This window comes from Rousettus aegyptiacus, unplaced genomic scaffold, assembly GCF_014176215.1.
Source record: "Rousettus aegyptiacus isolate mRouAeg1 unplaced genomic scaffold, mRouAeg1.p scaffold_m13_p_7, whole genome shotgun sequence".
Lineage (NCBI taxonomy): Eukaryota > Metazoa > Chordata > Mammalia > Chiroptera > Pteropodidae > Rousettus > Rousettus aegyptiacus.
In genome coordinates, this window is record NW_023416310.1 from 70,778,032 (window position 1) to 70,788,118 (window position 10,087).

Sequence of the window (10,087 nt, forward strand, 5' to 3'; positions counted from 1 at the left end):
AGCTTTGAGATGTTTTAAGATCGGGAGGGGTGAGTTCTTCAACTTCGCTCTTCATTTTCGAGATTGTCTTGGCTATTCTGGACCCCTTGAATTTCCGTATGAATTTTGGGGTCGGCTTGTCAATTCCTGCAAAGAAGCCAGAGGAGATTTAAATAGGGATCGTGGTGAAATCCCTAGGTCGATTCGAGGGGCACGAACACGGGGTGTCCTCCCCCTTGTCTGTATCGTCGTTGGTCTCTGCCGGGGCTGCTCTGCAGTTTTCCGTGTCTAAGTCCTCACCGCTGTCATGAAGTTCACTCCGAGGCACCCTTCTTTCTTTTCTTTCTTTTTCTTTCGATGCTGTTGTAAACGAGCCGTCTTCCCGAGCTCGTTCCCAGGCTGCCATCGCCAGCGCACAGAAGCACAATCGGTTTGCGCACATTGACTTTGTATCTCTCGGTCTCGCTGAACTTGTTGATTAGTTTTAAGAATTGTTATTTTAGTGGATTCCTTGGGATTTCCTTTGTACAAGATTTTCACCTGCAAACAGAGGTACTTTTACCTCTTTTTTCCCCCTTCCAATCTGGATGCCTTGTATTTCTTTCTCTTGCCTAATTGCTTTGGCCAGACCGTGCAGCGGAAGCGCTGAGACAAGGACCCTGGCCTTGTTTCCAGGGGAACTTACTATTTACGGGAGCAGCTGGGTGGGTGTGTGTTGGGAGGAGCTGCAGAACTGAATGCAACCTTTATTAATGTTCAAGTAATAGAAATGTGCCAACCTGAGGCTCACATACCTGTCACTGAAACCCAATAGTAACCACAGCAATTGTTTAAGACTTGGACCAAACGATGGTATTTTCCAGGGGAGGTTTACCGCAGGCATCCTGGAGAGTTGCTAGTTTGCCACCGCGGCAGCAGGATGGCTTGCCCTTGGTCTTGAATTCCCTGTGGACGACAGGCCACCGCCGCCTGCCCCGCCCCGTCTTCGCAGCGCGGGCGCGCACCCCACTCCTCCGGGGTCCCTGGGGCCCCGCGCGGACATGCGCCGCTCTCCGCCCTGCGCCCTCGCCCTCCCGGGGGCTGTTCCGCCTCCTCCCCGCCCTGTGCGCAGACGGCCCCTCATGTGTGCGTGGAGTGCGCCGAGGGGCTTGGGGACGCGCCGCGTGGCGCCCTCTGCTCTCGGGGCCCGTGGTCGGAGGGCGCAGGACCACGGCGCAGCTCGGGCCGGGGTGGTGAGTCTGCGCACCCCCGGCTGAGCGGTCGCGTGAGGATGACACGGTCCTTCCGCGGCCCGCCGTGCAAACTGCAGCCCGCGGCGGCTGGCTTTCGGTTTCTCTTCTGCGACGGGGGGTCACGACGCAGTCCGACCCGCCGCCGCCTCTGCCTGCTTCCCCTTTTGCTGCCCACCTCAGAGTGGAAAGTTTTGTCAACGTGGTTTCGTTACTGAGCTTTTGGAAAAAGTATTATGAATAAGAAGAGCGAGAAAAAGCCTGTTCACATCACCCCTGTCCCCCTGGGGCTCACGGCGTCAGGGTGTCAAAAGTACATTTTCAAATGTGTTTCATTTCTCACATGCATTGGGGGGAATGGAGAGCATGGTTTCCTTGCGTGAGCCCGCTCACCGAGGCCAGCTGTTTCTAGGAAAAAAGGGGAGCTGTTCGCACGAGGAAGGGCGCACTCCTGCAGACGCCGCCGGGGGCCCGCCCCCGCCCCGGGCCCCACCGCTCCGGCTGCGGAGCCCCCAGGCTGCAGACCCCTGGGAGCAGCTGTCGGCGGAAAGCTGGGGGGCTGGGGGACGGTTACCCCGGGACGGTCGCCTGGCCGCATGGCGACTCGCAGCTGTGCTCCGCCCGCCTCCCGGAGGTCCCCGTGGGACCAGCTCCAGCCGCCCCTCGCCAGGGAACTGGAGCACGAGGCGCCCCTTACTCACTGCCTCCCCTCGCCCCTCACCCCCACCCCCCGCCGCGAGTCTGAGGCCGCCCCCTAGAATGACTCACCCTCAGACTGTTTCCGGATCTGCTTCTGGGGTCTCCAACCACGACAGAGTGAAAGGCGAAGGGCAGCGGCCTGAGCGGCCTGGGCCGCTTCCGTTTTCCTCCTGACGATTCCTCGGCCACGAGAGTGGGGGTCGGCCAACCCCAGGCCCGGACCCAACGCCCCGTCCGCCAGCTGGGAGTCCGTCTTGCTTCTTTGTTTTGCTCTGTCCGGTGAGGACCTCCCAGCCCAGACACGGTCGCCCTCGGGGCACGGCGCTGAAGAGCTCCTCCCTGGCTGCATGGGGACCTCGCTGGCATGGTTAAGCCGCACGACATCGGATTCGTGTCCGCGTTGTGAAGCGGTCGCAACGGTTTCCGCGAGCATTCGGCACCTCGCGGCTACAAGCTTTTCCCCTTGTGAGGAGCCTGAGACTCACTCTTAGCAACTTCCACGATTCCGTATTTTTACACCTCCATATTTCAAAGTTCCCACAATTCTTAATGTGTGACACCATGCGAAAAGTTACAGAATTACATGTTGAAAGTATTTTCCTGAAAGCAATGAACTGTGACCACTCGGTGAGATACGCTGGCGCCCCTGCGGGGTGGCCAGAGGGCTCGTCCGGGCGGCACCGACGCGGCGGGCGGGCGGGCGGCGGGGAGAGACAGCGCCCCGCGCCAGCGCCCGGCACGTGCGGCCACCCCGGCAGGCGGCGCGGGAAGCCCTTGGGGAGGTGAAGTCTGGGGCACGCGGCCTTGAGCTGAGAACCCGGTAGGTTCGCTTGCAGCGAGCGGGTTCCCGTGTGCGGGGTGGGGACAGGGGTTCCTGCCGCCCGGCTGTGCTGAGGGCTCAGTGAGGAGCGTGACCGTCCCCTCCCCGCCCCACACGTGCCTTTGACACGAGGGAGGAGCCGAGTGCGGCTCCGTGATGCTCCTTTAAATTTCCAGTCTTCGGCGAGTGTCAGACGAGAGTCAGACGGAAGAGGGTTTACGGACGTAAAATGCCGCCCTGGTGACAATGACGGTTTAAGCCCGAAGCGATACAGCAAAGGACGGGGAAAAAGACGTCGCTCAGCTGAAGGAGTCCGCGCTGCTGCCCGACGGGGCTCGGGGGCCACGCCAGCCCCACCTCCCTCCAGGAGGACAGGGCCACGCAGAGCCGGGGGCCACCGACCTCGAGAACGGAGTGCAGTCCACTGGGAATGAGGAGTCAGGAGCTCAGAGACCTCGCTGTCCCGTGCCCGATGGCACTGGCCAGCCTTGCTGGCCTGCTGGCTCCCCCTCCCCCTCCCCGAGGGGGTGCACCTTGCCCCCTGACCCCGGGCGCTGCCCGCCCTGCTGTGACTCAGCCACCTGCTCCCTCCCTCCCGGGCCACACCCACTTGCCCCCCGGGGATGGCGTGTGAGGGAGGAAGAGCTCGGGTCGGAGCAAGGAGACAGCTCCACGGTGCGCCCCGGGCGCCGGCCCTGCGGCTGGGCTCTGCTGAGGGAGGCGATTGAAGGCACGGCCGGAAGGGGGGCAGGTGTCCCATGGGGGGCCCCACCTTCACGCCCCCACGAACGTCTCCTAAAGCCCCTTCCTGCCGTCCCCAGTCCCCGGCTGGCCCCAGGCCCTCAGGTGCCCAGCCTGCCCCACCCAGCTCTTTCCTAGAGACTGAGTTTGGTCCTGTGACCGATGATTCGATCACTCGTGCCAGAGGATGGAAACCCAGCAGAAACCCTGGCGGCCGATGCTCGGATGAGGTGCGGCTGGCCGACAGCCAAGGGTGGGGAGCCCGCCTTCGGGCCCTCTCAGTCCTCGTCCGATGGGTCTCTCGTCTGGTCCTAATTCGTGTCCCTCATAATAAAACGGTCATAGTTGGTGAGAGCGCTTTTTGAGTCCTCGGAGTTGTTCTAGGGTACCGTGAGCCCTGAGCAGGGGCTGTGGGTCGAGCCAGGTGGTCAGAAGTGCAGGTGGCCTGGGGACTTCTGAGCTGGTGGCTGGTGTCTGACCTGAGGACAGTCTTAACCTGTGAAACCTGGCCCAGCTCTGGGAAGTCAGTCTCAGAATCGTATCACAGTGTGTTTTCTCCTTGTCCTGGGGCTAAGATGATACAATATAAACAAGAAATGGTCAATTCTGTTTGGAGAAACCACTTCTCAGGGTATGACTAATTTGTCACTCTGGGACCCAGATTTTCCCCTCAGATTTTGACGTTCTGAACTTGTGTTTTGTTTTCCATTTTTGACTAAAGATGAGAATAAGGGTGGAAAATTATTGTGCAGGGATTGAGAACCGGGCCACGAGGACCCGGCAGCCCAGAGCCTGGGTCCTGTCTCTGTCCCCCTGTGAGAGGAGAGGGGCCGTGCGGGCCGGACGCCGTGCCCGGGGGGCGCCCCGGCCTCCCTGCTGTCTGTAACGCTTCCTGGCCCCGCGTGAAGCCTTCTCCACGAGCCAGCCAGCTAATGCCCCCCCTCCCCCCCCCCCCCCCGAGACCCTTCGAGACCTTGGAAGCTGCAGAGAAACTCAAAAGACGACCCGAGTTGTTTGGTTCAGCGTTACTGGGATCGAGATGGGTTTGGTTTCTTTCATTTACTCATTCGTTTCCAAAAATAAACTTCGGGAGGACAAGCCATTAAGAAGAGAAGCTCCGGTGTACTTGAAACTGTTTTGAGAACCAGGTTAAAAGGCAACGAAATATGGAACTGATTGTGGCCGAGGGTCTTTCTGATGCCAAGGTCAACAGCAGCAGACAGACGCCCCAGCCCGGTTCTCCCCGCCCTGCTTCCCAGGGCAAAGGTCCCCGGCAGGCTGATGTGAAGAGAGACGCCTTGCTTGTGACCAGAGCAGGTGTTTTGGCTTCGTGGAGGTCCCTTTGGGTCCGTTGGGAAGATTCGTTTGTCACATGACAAGCGGAGCCCGAGTTGCACCTGGCTGGCCTCGAGCCAGTTCTGCTGGGCGCCTTCTCAGAGGCTTCGAGGCCCCATGCAGTGGGCCCAGGGGATGCTCAGAGCTGCCAGGTCCTGGAACCCTGGCCTGGAACCCCGCCCTCCCCCCGCGGCTTGGGGTCCTGGGCAACCTCAGTCCGTCGTTCGTAAAAGGGGAGACTGGTGAGTGCGTGCAGCGGGGGGAACAGTGTTTCCCCCTGAATTCGTGGCCATGCAAAACCCATGGGCTCATGTGGAGACAGGGCCTTTGCAGACGTAATATCTAAGGGTCAGGCGGTGCGTGGAGCCTAAGCGGCCATGTCCCCACTGGGAGCGGAGAGCCCGCGGGGAGACACGCCGGCAAGGCCGCCTGCAGACGCGGGCAGAGCTCGGAGGGGCGCGTCCAGCGGCCACAGGGGGCCGGGCGCTGCGGGCCGGGGGAGGGCTGGGAGGCGGCCGCTCCTCACGACACCCTTCCCCGGTCCCGACCTCAGAGCTGGGGGGCACATTCCTGTGGTTCGAAGCCGCCCCGTGTGTGGCAACGTGTCACCCCCCCCCCACCCCCCGAAGAGGAGGGCACAGGACGCGCGAAGATGGTCAAGAGTTTGAGCGACGTGGACGCTGCACGGTGGCCGGGCCGGGCCGGTGGCGCTGAGGCTGGGGCTGGCGCTCAGCCCCGGCGCCGGCTCCGAGTCGCTCCCTGAGAAAGGCCCCGGCGCCGGCTCGGCCTGCGTGCCCGAGTCGCGGCTTCGCCTGCGCGGTGTCCACTCAGACGCCGCCGGGGGCCGCCGCGCTCTGCTCTGCGTTTCCGCCCGCGCCCGCCCGCCGCAGCGCTGCGACCCCTTCCAGGCACCTCTCCGGCTGCCGTCACCGCCTGGCTCGCCCGGCTCCCTCGCTGCCCCTTCGGGTTTCCCAGACGCCGGGACCGCCCCTCCTCACAGCGGGCCCTCGGGCGTCAGCCTGCGCTCCCCACCGACCCGCCACAAGGCACTGTCCTCTCCAAGGCCCGCCCTCTGTCCTCTGCAGTCTGTATCCCAGAATTCTCAGGCACGGTCTGTTTTTAGGTAACTTACTCAAAAAACTGCCGCTTCGGCTGCCCCAGTCCCCCGCACACTCACCCAACCCAATGACTGTCACTTCCACGTTACAGAGACAGACCGAATGAGCAGAGAAAGGGGCTTCATCTTTTTTTTTTGCAAATCATATAACTCTAAATTACCTTCAATTTCCTAAATGGAATTTGGCTCGAGATTCACTGTGGTATGGAGTAGACTATAATGAGATTATATTATGTTTTGGGGAAAACATTCAAATGACCGAGATAATTAATTTTGCATGACAACCAACACGCAGGAAGACCCAAGGCCATAACTCGAAGTCTACAACCTGCTTGGGCCTTGGGGGGCGAAATGTTCCCTCCAAAACACGGTGACAAAGACAGCCCCGGGGCCTGGGAAACACAGAGATCACGGCGCTGGAAACGCCGTCTTCTGTTCTGGCCATGACGCTCCCGTCTTCTCAGCAGCGTCATTTACCGCGGGAGCCCTGAGGAGCGTCGGGAGGGACTTCGCCGGTGGGGGGCGGGGGAGGGAGTCTTCTGGGAGCGGCTCCCAAGTATCCCAAATGCTGGGTGCTGTGCCGTGGCTCGTCTGAGGGCGGGGGAGGGAGGGAGGGAGGCTTTGACTCCTCATCGCCAGGTGGCTTTATTTGTCTGGACACCTGGGAAGGCTCCGACTCAGCAGCGATTTTCTGGTTCTGATTCGCTGTTAAAGTCACCTCGGAAGGAGCCAGGGGCGGGCAGCCGCCCAGCTCCGTCCTGCACCTTGGCTGCACCTGACCCCACCGCGGTCCAGGGACACGTGCCAGACCGGGAGCCCGAGACCCACAGAGCCGCTTACGGTCCGCTTCTAGCTGCCTGCGCCGTCTCCGAAACCGTCCCTGCACTCAGACGCACACGCGGAGGCCCGCAGCGGCACCGTTCACAGCAGCCCAGGGATGGGAAGGACCAGGACGTCCACCGACGCCCGGCGCATCCACGTGACGGAACGCAACTCGGCCGTGAGGAGCGGGTGACGCGCGCCACGCTGTGCACGAGCCTCGGAAACACGATTTTGCGTGGGGGACCAGAGACGGAGAGTCGCTCGTAGCGCACGGTTCCGTTTGCGGGGCGTACTCAGACTCGGTGAATCCGCCGGGACAGAAAGCAGGTCATGGGGTGCCGGGGTTGGGGGGGGGAGCGGGCGGGGGAGCGGAGCGCGACAGCTTCAGGGTGCAGGGTTTCCTGCTGCGGTGACAGTAATGTTTGGGGTTACGGACGATGGCTGCACAGCGTCACGAACGAACTCACGGCCACTGAACTGTTCACCTTACAATGAGCTGTTTTGAATTTCAATTAAAGCAAAGTTCCTCCCACCTCTATCACATCTTGGGGACTTCCTCTGGGAAAATCAGGGTGTTCGACCACAAACATCAAATGTGCAGGCTGTGGGCCAAATTTGGCCAGCCACTGATTAACTGGGGCTAAACGATGTTTTCTAAAATTCTAAATCTGCATTTTCTTTCGTGGCAGTTAGTTTCCAGAGACGACCCTGCCACTCTGCACCCAGCACCACCTCCTGGTCTTCACGCCCCGAGTGGTGCCCTCACGCGTGGCCCGGCCTGGCCCCGTGCCAGGCCCTGACCTGCAGAGGCCAGAGAGGCGACACCGTGCAGAGTCCAGCGCTGGCCCTGAAGGCGACCGCAGTTTCCACGTACGAAATGCCGCCTTGTGGAACCCGGACGCCGTGCCGTGAGGAAGCCCAAGCCACACGTGGGGCCACGCAGACGAGCCCCGGGCAGCAGCCATGCGAGCGAGCAGACCTCACGTCCCCGCGCATTCGATGGCCCGGCCCTAGCTAACCTCGTGCGGAGGTTTCGTATAGATGCAGAGTTAAGTATAGATACCTGCAACTATGTGCGTAATCTATGGAGAGTCTATGCATATAGCCGTGTACGTAATCTATAGCGATACATGTAGCTATGTATGTGATCTGTTGGTATTCATAAAATTGTGTATGTAACCTATGTGTCTACAGCCATACCCACCACTGTGTCTAGATACTTATACAGTCAGCTGTATTTTTGAACTGCGCGTGGGAAAATGGGGAGACAGAGAGCCGACTTAAGTTACACGTACATCTCTAACCGTGCAGGTGGCCGGCCCCGCTAATCCCCACGGAGTGCCAGGGTCATCTGCAGATGTGATTATACACATCTATCCATCTGCTGCCCTATCTACCTACCTACCCACCCGCCTACCTGCCGCTTGTGAAGGGGCTCGCACAGTTGCGGGGTGGCAAGGCCAAACCCCAGAGCAGGCTGGCAGACCTCCGCCCCGGGAGGCGCTGGTGTCGCGGCTCAAGTCCTTAGGCAGTGGACGGGCAGGTTCCCTCCCCCAGGGGACGGCGGCCTTCTTCTCACACCCTTACCCGCCGGATGAGGCCCAGCCGTGGAGGGTGAGCCGTCTTCCTCCAAGCGCATGGAAGTCTCGTCTGAAAACCCTCAGAGCAGCCTCCGGACTGGTGTTTGACCACACGTCCGGGTGCACAGTTAGTCCTCATGGGGGCAGGGCGTCGACCACGAGGGACCCCGCACTGGCCCCCACACTAAGCTCTCGTCTGTGCCCTGCCTGGACCCCCGGCCCCTGCCTGACTCTGGGCGGCTCTCCCACCCAGCTTCTCTGCTCCCCAGAGTGGCCCTTGGCCTGCGGGCGAAGTGGACAGGAGGGGAAGCCCAGCCCCTCGCCCTGGGCCGAGACGGCTTGCGGGCCTGATCTACTCCCCAGGGGGTGCCCGAGGCCACCCCCACACCGGCCTTGCCCCTCCTTCACCCGTCCTGGCCTCTCCTCCCTGCAAGCCCCTGGATCCTCGTCCTCGGCTCTGCTTCCAGAAAACCTAAGGCAGACCCCATGCGAACAGGGGACCAAAGAAGTGTCACCTGCATTCACGCAAAGGCTTACTGACCACCCGCTGTGTCCAGCGTGATTTCTAGGCACTGGGGACAGAGCTGTGGCACACCCGGGCCGAGAGGCCTCTGCTCAGAGTCGGCAGCGTTTCGGGGCCGGGGCGGAGTCTGTGTCCGCCCGCTGGTCAGTGTCGGTCCGGCCTCCTCCCCAGGGGGCCTTGGTCAGTCCCGGGGGGCGGCCCTCAGTTCCGGCCCGGTCTGGGCACATCATGTTTCTCTGTTCCCACTGGGGCCTCGCTCTCGCAAGCGGCAGTCAAGCGCGCGCCACACAGAGCCACCAGCGGGACGCGGGTCTTATCCTTTCCAGCGGTCCCCAACCTTCGTGGCACCAGGGCCCGGGGCTCCTGTGAGCATCTAGTGCCTGAGGACCTGAGGCGGAGCTGAGGCGGTGATGCTGGCGCTGGGGGCGGCTGCAGATGCAGATGGAGCTCTGCTCGCTCGCCCGCCGCTCACCTCCTGCTGGGCGGCCCAGCTCCTCACAGGACATCGACCGGTACCAGTCGTGGGTCCAAGGGTTGGGGACCCCTGCTTTACACCACATAACCAAGCCGCGAACACTGTGCTCCGCACGCCGCCCCGGAGGCTGAATCGGAGCCTCCCTGCACCCCCGTGCCTCCCTTCCTCCTTCCTGCAGCCCCCCCGCCCCCACCCCAACGCGCCATCGCAGGATCAAACCACAAGCCAAGCACCCGACGTGAGCCACACACTTCCTTCCCACGGCCGGAGGTCCCACGTGTCCCGGGGCACCACGTGGTACGGTCGCCGACTTCACAGATGCTCGCGAAAGTGCGTTGGTGTTTGGTAATGAACGTTGAAATCCATTAAAAGGCGAGTTAATTAAAACAGAACAAGCTATTGCCTGGGGCGGCTTATTATTTGACTGAATATTAAGATCCGAGGGGAGTGAGATGTTTTCTCTTCCCACTGCGTTTCTTAGAGTCTGTTGGGCGAACACAGAGCATGAGTCAGCCAGCCGGGGGTGGGTGGCTCCCCGCCGGGACGTGTGTGCGGATATGGCCGCGGTCGGCCCCGGGTACAGGTGACATAGGAAGAAAAACCCACAGCCCCCCAGCCCCTGGGCGGGGCGCAGTCCCGCCTGGCGTTTGTTGACAGCCCCGGTGCAAACGCGGGGCCTGGTGGCACTGACGGGGCCTGGCACCAAGTGCCACCACCGTGCCGCGAAACAGGACTTCCCGCTTCGGGAGGGACTGCGGCCCCACGAG